At 43.3% G+C, this 21,651-nt stretch overlaps 1 protein-coding gene across 3 annotated transcripts in view; it reads left to right on the forward strand.

Annotated features, from left to right (window-relative positions):
* LOC120932444 (A disintegrin and metalloproteinase with thrombospondin motifs 2-like) overlaps positions 1–21,651 on the forward strand; it is a 1,658,079-nt gene that overhangs the window by 707,850 nt on the left and 928,578 nt on the right. The window lies entirely within an intron of this gene.

Genomic DNA, 21,651 nt, shown 5'->3' on the forward strand with positions numbered 1-21,651 from the left:
GCGTGACCGGATGCAGGTGGATGGAGAGAGGTGTGCAGCGTGAGGTGTGGATGTGAGGTGTGGTGAGATGTGAGAAGCCTCCCCTGCCCTCCCTACCCCAAGTATTGGAACATGCCGTTTAATCCCCTGCCTGCTTGCTCTGCTCGTTTGTCTCAACCTGCCTAACGCCGTAGCTGAGGAAGAAATCGTACCTGTGGCGGGGGGGCGTGCTGGACGGGGATGCCCCCGTGTCTCCCCCGTGTTTCTCCTTGAGCCCTCATAGATTGGAGAGTTTCCCCTGGAGGTCCGTGGAGGTTTGCAGACCTGAGGCGAGAGCTTGCGATTGGAGGAAGGCGGTCAGCTGCTGGGAACACGTGACCGGCCCGGCGAATCACCGCGCACTCAAGCCGGGGAGCTGGCGCTGGCATCCACTGAAGGAGCCTCCGTATCTCTCACTGAAGCCCTGGAGATCGTGCTTGAGTTCCCTGAGGAGCTGGCTCGGTGAGTTTCCCTCATAGACCCTGCATTACATCTCTGACATTGGACATTGAAAGCTGCTGGAGATACTTGGGATTGCCTTTTACATCTGTCAACAGTCTTTTCTTTCTTTTTCTTCCTAATGTATCAAAGTCATTGTTTCTAATCAGGGCTGGTGCTTGACCAGGGGTAAGCAACCTTTTGAGCATAGTGTGCCAAAAAAAATAATGTTTTCAAAGAATGTGCTGCACTAAATCTTGATATAGAAAGAGGACGTGGATAAGAGTAAAAATTAGTGCTCGAGAGAGCAGAGGAGCAAAAGAGTGTTGGAAAAGAGTGTTGCAGTAAATTGAGGAGGATGACATCCATAATTCTGTAACCTGCTCAATGGAGGTGAGCCTGGGACAAGAAAGTGAGTAACCCAGCATAAATAAATGCATATTAAACCGTATAACAGAAACCAGATAAATTGACCGTAGAAAAAGTTCCAGAGAAGAAAAAAGAGACCCAGGTGACACACTGCCTTTCTAGATATTATCAACTTTATTCACTGACTTTGTTCCTAAAATTGGCTTAAGTGAAAAGACTCCTATTTAATGCCTAATGACTTTGGGTGATTACCACTGCAATATTGCAGTATACAATATACAATAGAGACGTATCAACAACGTTCGCTCCGACTCATGTGGAAAAAGATAGGGATAAAGGAAAGTTGTACTCGCTCCAGTGACTTGGAGAATAATACCTTTATTATTTCCCCCTTGATTATCATTGGATAATCGGAATCGAGACTCCCCCCTCCCTTGCCCCTTTCCCTTTTTTTTTTTTTCTCTCTCAAGCTTAAATCTTCATTGATTTATTGATTTATTAACACAAATGTAGCCCTGTAGTGGGGGAGGCAAGTTGCTTCCCGCACGTATTTTTGTCTTTCCTAATATGTCCAAAGGTCAGGTGGGAGCCTCAAATACACGGTCTGCAAAAAGCCAGGCAAGCACATTAGCCTTCTCAGCAATATCTGCAACAGCTGTAGTAAAACTTGATCGCTTTGCTCGAACCTCTTTGTCACCATCTAAGGCGGCCCAATTGCAGATTGCGCAAGCAGGAGCACCCTCGGACCGGAGAAGTAGGGGCGCGACGACGATTAAATCATTAGTTGCACCCCTTACAAAAACTGCAAATACTAAAGGGGTTGGGGGAGGAAAAGACTACATGGAAAACGCAGTAAGGAACACAGCAGTAAAATCAGCCAGTTTACCCAAAAAGATTATGGAAGGGGGCATAACAGGAAGTGAGGGGGAACCCACCTTGAGAGATCTCCTGCAGGCCATTAACTCCTGCAGGGATTCAATAACAGGCCTAGAGACCCAATTGAAAGGTATCAGAGAGGACCTATGTTCAATGGGTGACAAGTTGACTAAGACCATGGAAAGAACATCTATACTAGAGGAAAGACTAAGTACAGTTGAGGATGATTTATTCCCGCTTAAACAGGAAATTGCAGGGTTAAAGAAACAAATGGACATACAGGGGGTGAAGATTGACGACCTGGAAAATAGAAGCCGCAGAAATAATGTTAGAATTATTGGCATACCGGAACGGAGCGAGGGAGCTAACCCCATTGCCTTTCTTGAGGACTGGTTTAGAGAGACTTTTGGTGCCACATCTTTTTCATCCTTTTTTGGCATTGAACGTGCCCACCGGGTTCCCTTTAAACCACGTTTACCAAGTGAGCGCCCTAGACCACTCCTTGTCAAAATATTTAACTATAACGACAAAGTCACCCTACTGCGGAAGGCTAGAGAAAAAGGGGAGATTTTATATAAAGGGGTTAAAGTCTCGCTGTATCAGGATTTCTCTCCCGATCTGCAGAGGCGCAGAGCTGAATTTATTTCAATTAAGCGAACTCTTCAAAAACACGGACTTACTTATGCATTGCTTTATCCAGCCCGCCTGCGAGTCTCTGCATTGGGTGGAACCTTTTTTTTTGACTCACCGGCAAGTACTGCGAAGTGGCTTGAGGACAATAAGAAAGACCTATGACCCACAGCGAGGAGGTGAAGTGGAGGAAGAAAGAGAGAGAGAAAGAAAGGAACTTGGACTTTTTTGTAATTTTTTTTTTCTCCCCATTCCTTTTTTTTTTTTTTTTTCTCCTCGGTTACTTAATGCACTTTTAAATATGTACAGAACACAGGGAATCATTTTTTTTAACATAATTATAAGTACTTACATTTCACAAAATGGGACGAGGAGAGGGGAGAAAGTAAGAGGCACTGAAATAATGTTAGAGGGGGGGGGCGGGGCGGGGGGGGGGAGGGGAGGACAGTATGGTTGTGGTTTGTATAGGGAGGTATGGTAGTTGGGAGGTCCCAACAATGGTGTGGAGTGTGGAGGAAGGAAGGAAGAGCCCCTAGGGGAGGCCCAGGAGGGCCAAGGGAGGGAGGGGGGTGTAGCGGGGGGTGGGAAAAGAGGGAGGGATGTATCAGGGAGAGAGGGGGGGAGGGGGGGAGGGGTGAAGTGGTTGGGCTTCACACCACTATTAACTGTTTGTTGACACTACTCACAATTGCAATTTCCCTATTTAGATTGTTTTTATTATTTTTCTGTTTTAAGGTATGGTGAAATGGGTAATTATACCCTCATTGTTTCCTTTTTTTTTAAAAAAGCAATGCCCCGGGGAGGTTTCTTATATAGCAACACACTATTCCTGGAAGAACGTGTTTTTTCTGGCCCCCTTTTTTTTCAGTATATACAATTTTTATTTTTTTTGACTGTTGTGCGTTTTTTTTTTTTTTTTTTTTGGGCCTTCTCTACTCTTCTTTTACTACTGGGACCTTTTTTCTTTATTTTTTTTTTCAAACTTAATAATAACATATGGTAGATAACACGTTCTGTATAAAATCCCTTAATGTGCGGGGAATGAGAGACCCAACCAAGAGAGCAATTATTTTGGATATGTTGGGGGGAGGAGGTGCCGGTCTGCTCTGTCTGCAGGAGACACACTTAACTGCAAGTACAGCTACACAGTTGAGCGGCTCAAAATTCCAGGCCATTTACCACTCGTATCACTCATCCTATTCTAGGGGAGTAAGCATACTGGTGGGGAAGGGATTGGTATTCTCCTGTAGTGAGAGCAGGGTAGACGATCAGGGAAGGTTTGTTTTTTTATTCTGCCTAATTGAAAATAAACCATTTGTGATAGCTAGCGTTTATATTCCCCCCCCATTTAAATTTGAAGTCTTGCATAAATTGATTGAGTTTACATTGGACAAACCAGGAACACCGATAGTTATTATAGGCGATTTTAATGAAGTCTTAGATAGAACCCAGGATAGGTTCCCACCAGGAAATAGACCTAAAACAAAAGGAGAGAACCGACTAGCGCTATTTTTGGATGAAGTAGGGCTATGTGATATTTGGCGTATGCGTTATCCGCAGGAACGTCAATACTCCTGTTTTTCGAAGACTCACCACACTTTATCCAGAATAGACATGGCGTTGGGTAATGAGGAGGCAGCATCACTAGTAATAAATATAGAACATGGCCCACGAGGAGTCTCTGATCACTCGCCGATTGAGCTGACAATAAAAACTAGGGGTAAATGGTACCCAAGAGAATGGAAAATCAGCCCTCACTGGCTCGAACTAATGAGTGATCACAGTATGGTGATGTCGGCTCTTAAAGAATTTATTCAGATAAATGAGGGAACTGCATCAGTGGGGGTGGTATGGGACTCCCTAAAAGCCTACCTCCGAGGCCTCCTAATCCAAAAGATAGCAGGGATTAAGAGGAAGAAGAGAGAGGGAGAGAGTGAGACAAGGAATCAGTTGCTACAGGCAGAGAAGAGATACATTGAAACCCCAACCTCTCATAGCTTAAGAGAGTGGCTAGAAAAACAACAAATATACAAAATTACTATATTAAAAAGAACAGAGGGAAAACGAATTTTCCAGAAACAGAATCAGTTTGGAGAGGGAGAGCGAGTGGGACGTTTATTATCTCTGCTTATTAGAACCAATGCCCCCCCTCCACTGTTACAGCAGTTAATTTATCAAACGGTGAAACCTCCTTTGATAAAACCGTGATATTAAATACCTTTAGAGAATTCTTTGTATCCCTTTATAGCTCCAAGAGAAGGGATGGGACTGAAGTACTGGAAACATTTTTCCAGGGACTGCCCATCCCGACCCTATCGGAGGAAGAAAACATAAATATGGAGACGCCAATTACTCTAGGAGAATTAAAACATGCAGTGGCGGGGATGTCAACTCAAAAGTCACCAGGTCCAGACGGGATGCCCGTAGAGATCTATAAAAGATATGGGGATATCCTGCTACCAGAACTCCTAAAGACACTAAATTGGGCATTGACCCAGGGAATACTTCCCACCTCTATGACAGAAGCTACCATCATTGTTTTGCATAAGGAGGGGAAGGATCCAAGAGAGGCCTCATCGTATCGTCCTATCTCTCTCCTATGTACTGATGCCAAGATCTTGGCCAAAGTGCTAGCCACACGCCTTAACCGGTATATCCAAGCGCTTATACATCCTGACCAATCCGGCTTTATTCCCAATAGGTCAACCAGTGCCAACATCAGGAGAGTGTTCCTGAATATGCAAATTCCAACAGAAGGAGAGGGCTCTAGAGCCATCTTAGCCCTGGATGCTGCCAAGGCTTTTGACAGTCTGGAATGGGATTACCTATGGAAGGTTCTAGAGAAATTCGGGTTTGGTCCCAGGTTTGAGTTGGGTGAAGTTGTTATACAATCAGCCAAGAGCAAAAACTAAAATCAACAACAAATTTTCAGAAATTTTTCAACTAGAGAGAGGAACGAGACAGGGTTGTCCCCTTTCTCCCTTACTGTTCGCTTTGGCGATGGAACCATTAGCTATTAAAATTAGGAAAACTAAAGATATACAAGGGTTCCATAGACAGACTATAGAGGATAAGATCGCACTGTTTGCGGACGATGTCCTCTTCTTTTTGGGAGACGTTGAAACCTCGTTAAAAAATGTGATCAAAGTAGTGGGCGAGTTTGGGCTATGCTCCGGGTTGGTCATTAATTGGGAAAAGTCAGCACTACTGCCAATTGACTCCCTCGAGGCCCAGATACCCCATGGAATCCCTCAGCTAAAAGTTGTAGCTATGATGAAATATCTTGGGATATGGATCACGAGGGACATTAATAGCTTTGTACAGAATAACTTAATTCCTCTTTTGTCTAAATGGGAACATAAAAGAGATGCCTGGTGTAGACTACCATTATCTATAGCGGGACGATGTAACCTGATAAAGATGCTATGGTTACCCCAGTTACTCTATATCCTCCATAACTCCCCAGTCTGGATAGCTCAAAAATGGTTCAAAAAGATAGAATCCCTCTTCAGAGAGTTAATTTGGAAGAAGGGACAAGCTAGGATTTGTCTCCAGACCATGCAGTTACCAGCTAAAGAGGGGGGAATGGCAGTACCTCACCCGAAAACATACTTTATAGCCTCACAGTTACAACAACTTGCGAATTGCGGACTGGAGGGAGGTGGACATTCCGGTAGATTGATGCTAACAGGAGCACCACATAGGACAATAGTAGAGGCACTTGAGGCTGGTTCGTTTGTCCATAGATGTCCAACTATAAAACTTAGCCTTAAAGTGTGGCAAACGACAAAAGCATTGATGGGCTACAAGGGAATAACAATATTTGCCCCTCTCTGGTGTAACCAAAACTTAAGAGAATTAAAAGACATCGAGAGATGTAAAGAATGGGAGAGACAAGGGATAAGCCGTTTAAACCAACTGTACAATGGAGAACAGATGAAATCCTTCGCAGACCTGCAACAGGAATTTAATATAACAAATAAAACATTTTATAGATACCTACAGATACGACATGCTATCCAAGCTCAGTTTGGGTCACAACCCATTGTATGGTCCTCGGCCCCCACCCTCCTGAAAATAACCGCTCCAAAAACAACCAAAGGCCTGATATCTGAGTTGTACTCTAGATTGGGAGCTAAAACAATAAGTAGGGCAGGCCCCATTAAGAGCAGGACAGGATGGGAGAAAGACTTGGGTCAAATGACCACGGAACAGTGGAGTACGATCTTGAGGAGGGGGGTATTGGTTTCGATCTCCCCATCTCAGAAAGTATCACACTTGTTCCTCTTGCATAGAGTATACTATACCCCCAGGAGAATGTTTAATCTCGGTTGGAGAAGTACTGACGAATGCCCAAGGTGCAGAGCGACAGGCAATCTTATCCACATGATGTGGAAATGCCCAAAGTTATTTAGATACTGGGAGGAGGTGGTCACCATAATAAATAAAACTTTTAAAATTAAGCTAGAAGCCGAGTCTAAGACATGCTTGTTAGGCAGCACAGAGGAAAATAGAGTGCCAGCGTTGCGTTGAGGTGGCAGGCCAAGACACCACCCACCATCAAGTCCTGGGTTGAAACTATTAACACAATGATTTGGAGTGAAAGAGCGACACTTACCCGACAGGGGAATTATAGTAAGTTTGTGAGGATGTGGAAACCCTGGCTAGACGAAACAGGATGTTCTATATAGAAATCGCCATTCAAATTTAATAAATATCTTAACCCGCTATCAGGTATTCCTTTATGGGGAAGATGTATTTAATGTAGTACATTAACTTCAAAAACTGGCTTACGGTGTGATGGGAGGGTGGGAGGGCGGATGAGGGTTTGCGGGGTGGGGGAGTGGGAGGGGAGGCGAGGTATGACAGTTCAGAAACAAGGGTTTTTTCACTTATTCATAATGTCATAAAGAACGAGGGTAGGAAAAGACAAGGGGAAAATAGGGGAAAAAACGTATGCTTGTGTATTGTTTATAACACGCACGATGATGTAATATTTTTTGTATTTTTTTGATACGCAAACAACAATAAAAAAACACTGAAATAAAAAAAAAAAAAGATAAGACAGTGTAATATGGATGCGTTTATTTGTCTAAAACACATAGCAGAGCATGCGATTTCGAATGTATACATAATAGTAAACATACATGACAGTGCATATATAAAGCATTGTGCAAAAACCATAAACATTGTATAACAACTTGTTCATTGCATTATTTAAAAATATAGAATCATTAAACCCAAGGTAGGTCCTAAAACTGAAACATGTAGCATCTGTGTAAGCCCGAGATGCCTTTCATGGCATTATAGCCAATCTTCAGGGGCGGATGCGTAGTGGGGTAAGATCTGCAGAAGGACACCAGTATAATATGTAAGCTTTAGCATAACACCCAAATAATGGGAAACAATAAGAGATGGAAAAAAGGCTGCAATGCTCTCAGGTGCCTTCCCATACCCCCTATTAGTCACTTATTTTGAGTGCAGAGGGTGGGCGGTCTTTCCTCATAGCATCGGTGCCACACACCCGCCCCACATGTCCAACGCCTGGGGGCGTCGGCATTTTGGACGAGTCATGCCATCTTGGTTGACCAATTGGAAGCTTTGTATGGTTTTAAACGAGTGGCAGCTGCTGCTGTGATCCAGACACTCTTTCCTGTTGTCATACCAGCGTGACGCTGGTCGGGCTGGGTGGTTAACATCGGGAGCATTCACTTAGGACCTCAGCTGAAGGCTAATCCTGCTTTACATATACCTATTTACTGGGTCTGATCTCCATACAGGGTAACAATTGCCTCTTTATTATCCCCAGCCACTACTTGGGCTAGGGGCTTTTACTATAACCCAATTACTACTTACCCATTTGGATTTCATTAATGTTATTAATTATCTAATTTAGATGGGAGCCCCAGTCACCTGCCAGTTTATACATGTTTATGCTCTTGGTTTTTCCACTGGCCCTACCTCAGTTCCCGGTTGCAGACAACCCTAGTGACCCGTGCGTTCCTGGTCGCACATCCTCACATGCTGGAAATTAGTAAGTTTTTTGGAGATGGCCTTTTTCCCATCTCTTATTGTTTCCCATTATTTTGGTGTTATGCTAAAACTTACATATTATACTTGTGTCCTTCTGCAGATCTTACCCCACTACGCATCCGCCCCTGAAGATTGGCTATAATGCCATGAAAGGCGTCTCAGGCTTACACAGATGCTACATGTTTCAGTTTTAGGATATACCTTGGGTTTAATGATTCTATATTTTTAAATAATGCAATGAACAAGTTGTTATACAATGTTTATGGTTTTCGCATCATGCTTTTTATATGCACTGTCATGTATGTCATGTTTACTATTATGTATACATTCGAAATCGCATGCTCTGTTATGTGTTTTAGACAAATAAACGCATCCATATTACACTGTGTTATCTTTGAGTTCTCTCATGCATACCTCATTCAAAGTCCCAAACCCCTCTTCTTTTCTACATATAACAGGGATGGAGATATATGTCACATATTTCTCATTTAAAGTCCCAAAACGTCCTTTTTTTCTAGTATGTGGGCCCACACATGCTTCAGGTCACACACTCGATCTCATTTTCAGACAAGACTTCATTCTGGAAAATGAGCCGCTTCCATGGACAGATCACCATGCAATTAAATTCATAAATACTAAAAATGCCCTTTAAAAAAACCCGATAAAACCGGTGACAACACACTAGACTAGATCTCAGAAGAAGCTCCACTCGGAACTCTTCAAAACTATATTAGGAAACAAAATAAAAAACAATTCAACAACATCAAACAGCGACATAAACACTCTACGGCATCAACAAGGCGCTACTACAGACAGCAGACATAGTAGCGCCAAAACGTGCATCCGGAAAAAGAACTCCAGCTGGTTTAACAATGAGCTCCCGTTATTGAAGCAAGAGCGTAGAAGAGCGGAAGCAGCCTGGAGAAGAAGTTCTACAGAGGAAAACCACATTATTTACAAGGTAATAACTAAGAAATACCATAAATAAATCTTTAAAGCCAAAAAAAGAAAATGTTTCCAATATCATCGCAAATGCCCTAAACCGCCCCCGCGAACTCTTTAATCTAGTCACTCAGACCATGAACCCAGTCTGCCTAGAGGCCCCGAATTTTGAATCACAAAAATTTTGCAACGAATTATCAGATTATTTCATTAACAAAATTGACAAAATCCGTAAAAGTATTCAGCAAAACAGAACCTTTATCGACCCCCCTTTAAATCACAATGCTAATACTCACATAAATCCACCGCAATCAACTAATTTCATTCTAAAACCCATTTCCATCAATGCCACCAGAAATATCATCCGTACTCTGCGAAACAGAACAGCGCCCAATGATATCATCCCCACTAAACTGCTGAAAGAATGTGCCGATATTTTGGCACCAGCTATCACGCAGCTCATAAACCAGTCATTCAAGGATGGCATGGTGCCAACCCTGCTGAAACAAGGCATAATTAAACCAATTCTAAAAAAAAACACCCTTGACCCAAACCACCGGCGACCCATAACAGGCCTAAATGTCTTCTCCAAGGTAATAGAGAAAGAAGTTGTACAACAGCTACAACATCATTTATAAACCCATAAATTACTTAATCCGTTTCAATCGGGTTTCCGTCCTGGTCACGGGACAGAAACATTACTGGTCAAAACATGGGATGACGCCCTCGAAGCAGCAGACAAAGGAGAATCTTGTCTTTTGGTACTACTGGATCTAAGCACAGCATTTGATATGGTAGACCACAAATTATAACTGTATCGCCTAGCTGAAGTAGCTAGAGTTGCGGAATGTGATTTATCTTGGTTCTCCTCCTTCTCGGAAAACCGATCACAAATAGTGAAACTTGGTCCTTTTACTGCTGAAAAACGCACAGTGTCATGCGGAGTCCCTCAGGGATCCCCTTTGTCGCCTGTATTGTTCAATATCTATCTCCGTCCCCTTTTTGAAATCATCAGTAACCAGAAGTTACTTTACCACTCTTATGCAGATGACACACAACTGTTTTTTTGCATCTGCAACAAAAAGGATCATTATCTCGGACTAGAGAAATGCCTTACTTTGATAGAAAATTGGATGACGAAGAGTTACCTTAAACTCAACGGTTCGAAAACAGAATACTAAAAAATATCAGAAGTGATCCAAAGACAACTCTGATCCAAGCGCACAATGGTATATGTGGATTTTTTTTTAAACGGTATGTAGCAGCTATTATAAAAAAATAAAATACTGAAAACACATATGTATTATTAAAAATTATTAATAAAACATTAATAGCGCTGGAGTCACTTGAGCTGACTCATGAGCTGATTAGCTCATAACCTGTGAAATTAAATTCTGATAACTGAAGATCTCAACAAATAGTATTTTTCCAGTAGTCTCAGTCACTCAGAGCATACAGCTCAATCCAATGTTAATCTGTATAGGTCAAAATAACAGTTCACATACTACTCATCTCAGGTGAGATTTTATAGGTTGCATATTCCAAAACTGCTGGGACATGTAAGCTTCACACTGCTGTGCTCCCCTTAAGATGTTGTACTCACCAGATAACAGATGTTTGACAGCAGTGAGTATATCAAGCCTCAGCTGCTCTCCTCCTGGTGTGTGTAGGTGATATTCCTTGGATTATGCATGCAGCACAGCGGACATGCAGGGAAGCAAAGGAGACTGCATATGGTGTAAAACCCTTTATTGTAACAATAATACCCCTGCTACCCACATATGCTTACATGGTTAAAAGTAAAAAGAAGCTTGTCACTTAAAGTACTGCATCTGCTAACTCAGAGAAAGGCTTCTAACGTCCAAATTCACTGCTCCGTGAGACCAGGGTAGAGGGCGTGGCTACACGATCCGACTGGTCATTTAAATAGGGGGATAGATTAGGTTATTCCCGCCCTCCCCCTTGCGTGATTGGTTGTATATTCACTGCTTAGTATGCTTCCGCATACGTCAGTGGCTTAAACAACCCAGTCTCTATATCATTGGGCTCGCTGCCTCATGTGCTTCCGCACACGTCAACACCTACGTCAGCTGGATTCCCTCCTTCAGACTGGGATTCCCCGTCTATATGCGCAGTAGCGTCAGACAATGCTATGTGCCGCTACACCGCGGTATTATATGTCAGGGTCACCTGACACTGACTCCCAATGTAATTCTGTGGAAATAGAACTGTGTCAGCCTATAGTGCATATGCAGCACATTTCTCTGATCTGTAAAAGCAAATGCACGACTGTAAGCAACATCCTCTATACATAGTCACAGTAATTGGCACTTAAACTATGATCAATGCATTATGTGCCCAACGTTACATTGCTTTTATCCCATACTCACACAGTATGTATAACATAAATTAAATAAAAAATAAATACAGTACATGTTGCCGAGAATGTGTTTCTAGCACGACAGCATCGCGCTGATTCTCGGCGACATGGTGCCAAAGCACATTCCAGCGAGCGCGTCATAGAAGCGACGGGAGATCCGACTTGGATTCCCGCCAATTCTAGGTGCGGCATTTGGTATGCATTCCTGAGAGGGAGAATCCACGCCAATTTTTAAATAAAAAAACGACATGAGTTTCCCCCCCAGGAGCATACCAGGCCCTTAGGTCTGGTATGGGTTGTAAGGAGACCCCCCCCCCTACACCGAAAAACCAACGTAGGGGGGTCCCCCTACAATCCATACCAGACCTGTATCCAAAGCATGCTACCCGGCCGGCCAGGAAGGGAGTGGGGACGAACGAGCGCCCCCTCCTGAGCCATACCAGGATGCATGCCCTCAACATGGGGGGGTCGGGTGCTCTGGGGCAGGGGGGCCCCCCACCCCAGAGCACCCTGTCCCCCTGTTGATAAGGACAGAGCCTCTTCCCGACAACCCTGGCCGTTGGTTGTCAGGGTCTGCGGGCAGGGGGCTTACCGGAATCTGGGAGCCCCCTCAAATAAGGGGGCCCCCAGATACCGGCCCCCCACCCTAAGTGAATGGATATGGGGTACATCTTAACTGCTGACGATGTATAATACCATTTGGGACAGAGGCCCCTACCTCCCGACGGGACATCAAGCTAACATCAAACTTATAGCCAAAAAAGGTAAGGACCCTAGGGACCCTGGGTCCTACCGTCCTATATCTTTATTAAATGTAGACTCCAAAATTTTGTCCAAGATAATTGCCTCTCGTTTGGCGAATTTTATGCTCTCCCTTATTCACCATGCACAATCAGGCTTCACTAAGGGCAGATCTGCAGCTTCAAACCTGAGAAAAGTTATGGCCGCCTTGGAATACTCAAAACAACATCCATCAGTTAATATAGCTATAATCACCCTTGACGCCGAAAAGGCTTTTGATAATTTTTCCAATGGTTATCCCTGGTAATGAAAAAAAATTAAATTCCGGGCCCTTTTTTCCATTTTTTTTCCATTTTATTTAAAATCTATATTCAGCTCCATCAGCCACAGTTGTGGCTGCGGGTGTCCAATCAAATCCCATAAGGTACAGAGGCACAAGACATGGCTGCCCCCTGTCCCCCCTACTCTTCAATTTAGCCATCAAACCCCTAACAAGGTATCTTAGTGCCACCCCCTCCATTCATGGAATCCCTTTTTTTCAAGAAGACATAAAGGTTGCTCTTTTTGCGGATGATATTTAGATTTTTTCCACTGCCCCCCAAACTGATGTTCCTGCCATCCAATTCATATTTGATTCCTTTCGTAAATGCTCTGGTCTACGGATAAACTTTGCCAAGAGTGAAATTCTTCCTCTTAGTTCAAAACCCTTGCGCTCCTGGCTCCCGTCCTCCCCTTTTCGCATCCATTAACAATACATTACTTATTTAGGCATAAAGATTGGTAAGGAACCCACTTCTCTCTACTCTCTTAACTACCCTCCTCTGATCTCAAAAATTGTGGGTGAACTGGAATTGTGGTCTAACTTGCCGCTATCGCTGTTCGGGAGATGTGCACTTTTTAAAATGGTCAGTTTTGCTCGCCTTTTATATCCTTTACAAATGTTACCGCTATTATTAAAACACAAAGACATTCAAATTTTACATACAGCTATTGTAAATTTCCTATGGAAAAAGGGCAAACCGAGAGTGGCGTTGACCAAGCTTTTTCTCCCGAGGAACGAGGTATCAACGGTATCAACCTTCCAAATATCAGAGTTTATAATTTAGCTTGTTTACTGAGAATAGATATAGACTGGATCTTGCAGTCTTCTAGATATTCCAACTTTGTTCTAGAATCAAGCATGGTTAGCCCCTTCAATTTAGCTGCCCTCCTACACAGCTCGCTTCAAACAATCCCAGGTCACATAAAACAAAGTTTGTTATTTAGGGATACGATAGTGGCCTGAAGGGAGGTCCGGAAAAAAACTGGGCCTTTTGTATCCAATTTTCTCCCAATACATGGCAACCCAATGTTCCCACTTGGTATGCAATATGAGCCTTTTCTCAATGGAGAGACAAAGGACTAAGAAATGCCTCTTCTTTTTACACTGCAGCAAATACCCTTAAATCCTTTACACTCATAAAGCAGGAATTCGGCTTACACCCTCATCACTTCTTGCATGTCATGCAATTTACGGACTTCATCAATAAAACCTGCCCGAAGAAGGCCTTTAGATTTCAAACTTCTTTCATTGATAAGCTTATTGCTGACAATCGCAATTCCATCTCAGATATTTATCGTCCACTGAACGGGAAATTTACGAAACCACTTTGCAGTACATCGATGTCTACCTGGTTGAAAGATTTGCCAACACACGCAGATTTGGACAACATTCTAGCAGGTTATCAGTTGACTAATCGCATCACCCCATGTGAGTCTTGGAGGGAAACACAGTTTAAAATAATGCATAGAGCCTATTACCCATTCTCGATGAGCCATCCCTCTAGTGCAGGACCTACTTGCCCGTGGTGTTCATTACACAAACCATCTTTGCTTTACCTTCTCTGGTCCTGTCCACAGATTGATGCTTACTGGTCCTCGACCCTCCAATTTATTCACAGTGTCACAGGTTTCCTACCCGACAAGGATCCTATGCTTTTGCTGTTTGGCTTCCCCCCGCACAGCGTAAATCCCTCGACATCTCTTACAGCGATTCCTCAAGATTCCTTTCATTGAACACTTTTGGCACTCCTGGTTGCTCGTAGAAATATTTTATTCCACTGGATTTCTCCCACCCCTCCAACTGTATCTGGGACAATCAGAAATCTCAAGATTCTTCTCTATCGAGAGAAACTGGACTCTAGGTCCCACTCTACACGGATATGCAATAAATTCGACAAGAAATGGTCATCTTTCATCAAACAATTCCTGACATTCTCGGAAAAGAAAGACCTACAGTCTTGCCCCTTCTTATTTGTGGAAAAGGATTGCTAAATAATTGGACATCTCAACAACCTCATAAGATACTTTCTGCTGTGGGGTCTTTTGTGTTTTTGAGTAGAATTTTAATGTCTTATTATAATTCTTTATGTTCTCATTTTTTACAGTATGCTGAGATCACTGGTTTAACTTTTTCTTTCCTTTTTTTGGGGGGTTTTCTTGTGTGGCTATGTTGTTGTGGTCTGCAGACACAAAGCTTTTTGTCTTGGGCTACTGCAAGGGGACTAGGCCCTGCGGTCCCCTCTCGGTCTCCCTTCTTGGGACCTGCATTACCATCTCTATTCTTCATCCCACTCTTCTCTCTCTCTTTTCTGGTCATCTTTTTAATGATGCTAATGAAGTACTCTTCCTACCTATCTCATCACCCGCCCTTCTTCCCCCTTGATCTATCTCCCTGTGTTTTCTTTTCTTTTCTCTCTTTTTTTTTTATATCAAAAAATCGGAAAATTGTGTGGTATAATTTTTGTATTACATGTTGAATTTCTCTCACTAAAATATTTTACAAAAACAAAAAAAAACGGTAATGGGCAAATTGAAGCATACTAGGAGTAACCTAATATCACCAAATTTATGTAGACAGGTAATTTGCTACAAGATATTCAACTTTTTAGTTGTTTCTCTCTATATACCTTCTAGAACAATTACCTATTTTCAGCCACAAGGGAGAGATGTTGAGCAAGTTAATCTCTTGGGTTACATATCAGAGCACTGGGAAGATGCCGTCTGGGCCATAACCGTGTGAGTGTAATAATTGAGCCTATAAACTACAAGCCCTAATAAACAAACTCTGGGAGTGGTAGGAGTTCTAAGAGGGGTTTATAGTGATAAGCGCCGTAACGAGCCAGGGTTTTTGGTGTCAAGTGCAGGTCCATGTGGCTGTTCTGGGGGAAGTGGTGGGAAACAAGACTGAGGCCCCATACACACGAGAGGATTTATCCGCGGATACGGTCCAGCGGACCGTATCCGCGGATAAATCCTCTCGAGGATTTCAGCAGATTTCTATGGCGATGACGTGTCGCGCCGTCGCCGCGATTATGACACGGCGACGGGCGCGACGCTGTCATATAAGGAATTCCACGCATGCGTCAAATCATTACGACGCGTGCGGGGAATCCCTTTGGACGGATGGATCCGGTGAGTCTGTACAGACGAGCGGATCCATCCGTTGGGATGGACTTCAGCAGATGGATTTGTTGAGCATGTCAGCAAATATTCATCTGCTGGAAATCCATCCCAGGGGAGATTTATCTGCGGATAAATATCCGCCGGAGTGTACACACCATAGAATCTATCCGCTGAAACCCATTCGATGGGATTTATCTGCGGATAGATTCTATGGTGTGTACGGGGCCTAAGAGAATCTGGTTCTTAACACAGCTGCAAACCCCATGACAGAACTGTGTGCTCTGCATGCCACAACAGCAATATACCGCCATTGGCTCATACCATACATAGAAATAAAATATAGAAACTTTACAAGAGGACCGGAATTAATTAATGAATTGGGCAACTAGATGGCAAATTAAGTTTAACATGGGTAAATGTAACTTGGAGGGTAAACATATAAATGCAAGTTACACACTGGGGGAGAACCCCTAGGGGATTCCAGGATGGAGAAATTTGGGGGTCCTAGTAGAAGACAGACTGAGCAATAGCATGCAAAGCCAGCAGAATATTGGCATGCATTAAAAAGGAGATATACTCTAGAGATAAAACTATATAACCCTGCAATCTTATAAAAAACTGATTTGGCCAAATCTGGAGTATTCAGTCCAGTTCTGGTCATCCTCAGAAAGGATGTGCTGGAGACAGTCCAGAGAAGGGCAACTAAATTAATATGGGGACTGGGGGACCTCAGTTACGAGGAACAACTACAAGCGCTAAATTTATTCTCCCTGGAGAAGAGACACTTAAGATGAGATATGATGGCAATATACTAATAGATCGACATGATCCCAGCGTGAGTATGAAACTTTTCAGTCCCTGGAAGTGTAAGAAGACAATGGGGCACACAATGAGACTGAAAGAGAAGCAGTTTAACCATAAGCTGCATAGGGTTTTTTTCACTGTCGGGGTGGTAAGGATGTGTAACTCTCTTCCACAATTGGTGGTGTTGGTAGGAAGTATGGATAGTTTTAAAAGACTCTCGGACATGCATCTTAGCGAAAACTATATACGGGAAAATTATTTTTTACACGGACACATACACCCACACAGGTTGAACTGGATGGTCTGTTGTCTTTATTCAACTTTACCAACTATGTAACTTTGTACATCAAGTGCTACAGGGATATCGGTGCTTCTGCAATTTTGGCCGGCTATGCATGCCATGTTTCTGTGAGGAGGTCAAAGCTGATTGCCACATCAGGGGGCCCCTCCTTCGCTACAGATTGTTACTACAATCCAGGGTGTTAGTGAGCCTTCATAAAGTACGAAGGGAAGGACACCCAGCTGCATCCCCCTAATTGCCCAGACTTCTTAGGATCATCAAGCGGGAAAGTTGTTTGGGACTTCATATACACCCTACTGTAGAAAATCTACCACCTGTATGTAGACATCTTCTACACAAGGCTGCCCATGTTCCACATTATTCACCAAAAGAACACGCCAGCATGTGGCGCTGTGAGAAAGAAAAGGAAGGGCTTTCCTCAAAGGCTCGTTAATATGATGTTAAGAGGGGAGACGATGAGTCTGCGAAACAAGGAAATTTTGTGGAGGGAGTGGAGGGACAGAAGGGATGTCTACATGCTGTCTTCGTTCCACAATAACACCTACGTAGAAATCCCCAGAAGGAATGGTCCCATCCATCCAAAAGCCAACATGTGTCCATGAATAGAATTTGTTCATGGGGGGAATCGACTTCAACGACAAAAAAAGCTCGAACCCTACCTTGCCACAAGACCAACATACCATTGGTATAAACAAGTAGCATTTTTTTTTCACTTGGCCAACTCCTTCCTTGGCTACCAGGAGGAAATTATCACTGCCCTTATATTCCCAAACAGCCCACCAGAAAACATTCAGTACAATGTTATTAGTAGACTCTCCGAACACCACTTCCCCAATAAAATCGTTCCCAAACCAGTAGACCAAAGACATCAGAAAAAAATGTAAGGTGTGTATTGTCTCCTGTGTCCTTCCCAACCAGGCCTCTATATAGGTGACTGTTGCCATACTTCAGTAAATTGTTAGTGAGGTATGGTAAATGTAATCCTCCGTTCCTGCCTTTTTCACACCCCTTGTGCCACTGCCAGCTCTGTAACTGACCCTGGCTTGTTATTTGACCACGCTTCTGCCTACCGCTTCTGTACATACCTCTGCCTGATCTGGGAACTGAATCTGGACTGTTTGACCATGTTTTTTGCCTCACTCTTGGACTAATCTTGTACCCTGCTACTGGACTAGTGGGAGTCATAACATAGGGGTCTCACATATGTGAGGGGCTCAAGAATGTTTTTTTTTTCTGGATGAAAAACAACATTCTCATTCCTAGATTAAGGTCTGAAGACTCAGAGGCTTCAAAAAGATTTGGGTGGGAGAAGCCTCCACCCCTGTCCCCATTCTGTCCTGAACAAGGCCCTACTTTTTCCTGCTGCCTGTAGGACTTACTGCCATCATGCCTCTGCCTGTCGCATAAACTGACTACGCCACATGGACCAGCTTCCTGCCTACTACCAGGACCAATATTTTGGCGTTGCTGACAATATCTCTGCCTGCACTGACCCTGGACTGTATATGGACAGTATTCCTGCCTGCTGCCTGGACAATTGTGCTTACTGTTGCTGACCAAGTCCAGGCCTGCTACCTTAACCAGTGCTATCCTTCTATGGACAACTGCGCTACTAAAACCATAATCTTTTGTTTACCCTTAGCTCAGTAGAATGTATTGTGGGGTGTAATTCTTGGAATCTGCATGCTATGTGTCCCTAGAACACCCGATGGTGTTCCTTGCCTGTTTGGCCTCTGTATGTGGCCAGGCTGTGTAAAAGTCTCACACATGTGGTATTGCCATACTCAGGAGGAGTAGCAGAAAATATTTTGGTGTGTCATTTTTGCTATGTACATACTATGTGCTGGAAATACATCATGCCTCATAGATTATACATTGGGGGTTAGCTTTCCAAAATGGGGTCATTTTGTGGGCGTTTCCATTGTCCTGGTGCTCCAGGGCCTTCAAAAGTGTAATAGGTAGTCAACAAGTTATATGTGCAATTTATGCTCCTAGAACACCTAATGGTGTTCCCTGCATATTGGGCCTCTCTATGTGGTTAGGCTGTGAAAAGTCCCACACATGTGTGTCGTTTGTGGTATGCACATGCCATATGAGAGAAATAACCTATTACAATGACAATTTTGTGAAAAAAAGTCTTCATTTTGCAAATAATTGTGGGGAAAAATTATAACTTCAAAAAACTCACCAGGCCTCTTACTAAATATTTTGGGATGTCTACTTTCCAAAAAAGGGGTCATTTAGGTGGGGCATTTGTACTTTCCTGGATTGTTAGGGTCTCGAAATGAGGCCGCCAGTACATCAGATGTGATAAGAAAAAAATAATTTGCACCATAGACCAAATAATATCCACAAATTTGTTTGTTTTTTACCAAAGAAATGTAGCAGTATAAATTGTGGCCAAAATTTATGAAGAATAATTACTAATTTGCAAAATTTTATCACCAAAACAAATAAAAACATATTTTTTTCAAAGTTATCTGTCTAGTATCGGTATAGCGAAAAAAAAAAAAAAAAACGGGCGGTTAAAAACAAAAAAAAAGAAAGCTCTATTAGTATGGTATTTTAACCATTTCGGACCGACTGCATGAACCGATGTACCTATACGTACATATACAGGAAAGAGAGGCAGAACGGGGATCTGCCTATGTAAACAAGGCGGATCCCTGTTCTGACAGGGGAGGAGAAGAGCGCAGCGGTTTCTAGTGATCAGAAACCTCACTCTCTCTCTAGTCCCAGTGAGTCTGTCCCTGTGACAGTTAGAAAGCACCTCCCAGGGTACACTTAACCCTTTTATCACCACTAGTGTTAACCCCTTCCCTGCCAGTGATATTTATACGGTGAGCCATGCATTTTTATAGCACTGATCACTGTATTGGTGTCACTGGTCACAAAAAAGTGTCACTTTAGCCTCATACAAACGATCGGACTTTAAATAAACTCTTCCGTTTTTTTTTTCTTTAGAGGGCGTTGGCCGTGAACTTGGTATGCATACACACGGCAGGACTTTTTCAGCCAACAAACATGAACGTAGTGATGTAATTGACGTACTACGTGGTTTTTCTGCTCTTTAGTGCCACTCTTTGGGCAACTTCTGCTATTGCTGGTTGATCTTTTGCATTGGTTCTGAGCATGCATGTTTGTACTTTGGACTTAAGTCCGATGGACTTCTGTACACACAATAGGACTTTGCTCCATCGGACTTTTGTTGCCGAAAAGTTTGTCTGTTTGCAGAGCGAACATTTGTCCGATGAAAAACGAAAAAGTTTGTCTAATGGAGCACATACACACAGTAAAATTTTCAGAAAAACCTGCTCATTTTGAAGTTTGTTGTCAAAAAGTCTGATCGTGTGTATGGGCCTTTAGGGTCAGATTTGTCCGCCGTAATGTAGCAGTCCCACTTAAAATTATTGATATCCCACCATTACTAGTGTTATACATGAATCTATCCATTGGTCTTAGAAGGGGTGGCTGGAGAGAGGGGGCCGCACCTGTGTGTGCCCTTTTGGACGCACCGCCACTGTATTCCAAATGTTTCTGATATCCCTACCACAGACATTTTTTTAAGGTATTAAAAACACTAATGTTAAAGTTCATATGGCAAAATAAAAAAATAAGAATACAATTTGCAGGAATTAAATAAAGATAAATTGCAAGGAGGAATAAATATACCAGACTTCAAAAAATATTAAAATGCAGTTCTGTTAACAGGAGTAATAGAGCGGGCAAAAAAGACAAATGGATAAAATTGGAAAACACAATTACTAATGCATGCTGGGCAAGATCATATGGATACTGCCACAGTATAGAGCAGGGGTCTCCAAACGTTGCCCCTCCAGTTGTTCAGGAACTACAAATTCCATCATGCCTACTCATGTCTGTGAATGTCAGAGTTTTACACTGCCTCATGGGACGTGTAGGTCCACAACAGCTGGAGGGCCATATTTTGGAGATCCCTGTTATAGAGTGTTGGAAGAGAATGCACATGTAATGGCACAAAACCTACTTAGAATTTGAGCTCTAATTGACAAACAAGGGAAATGGACGCATAATTCACTTAGAGAAACAAGTTGTTTTTTACCGGGAAAAAAAAAAATATTCGGGCAATGGATAAAAAATGAAAATGCACAATTAACCACTTGCCGACCAGCCGCCGCAGTTTTACTGCAGCTGCATGGCTCGGCTGGGCGAAATGACGTTATGTTACGTCGCTTTGCCCTGTGGCCACTAGGGGTGCGTGCGCGCCACCTGAGGCACGCACGCACCCGCTGCTCACCTCTGGAGCGGATGTGAGTGCCCGACAGACGCGATGACCGCCAAGCACCCACAATCATTTGTGACAGTGCGAGAACCGGGAGCTGTGTGTGTAAACTGGAGTCCCCACCGCCCCACGGAGGCCCCTGCTCTCTTCTCGTCCATCCCAGCTGATGTCAAATGGGGATGGGCGAGAAGAGAGGAGGGGCCACCGGGGGGCGGGAAGCAGCCGCAGCGAGACATATGATGAGACACTGAACTTATTACACACGCTTCCTGCCTGCGCTACTCATGCTGGCTAAGTTGCTAAATCTCGATCTACCCGTCGAGCGCCAGCTGTTGGCAATTGACAGGTAGCCATCGGCACACCGGGAATCTCCCGGTAGTCCCGATGGCCAGTCCATCCCTGCCTGTAGGTGCA

Source organism: Rana temporaria, chromosome 3, assembly GCF_905171775.1.
Source record: "Rana temporaria chromosome 3, aRanTem1.1, whole genome shotgun sequence".
Lineage (NCBI taxonomy): Eukaryota > Metazoa > Chordata > Amphibia > Anura > Ranidae > Rana > Rana temporaria.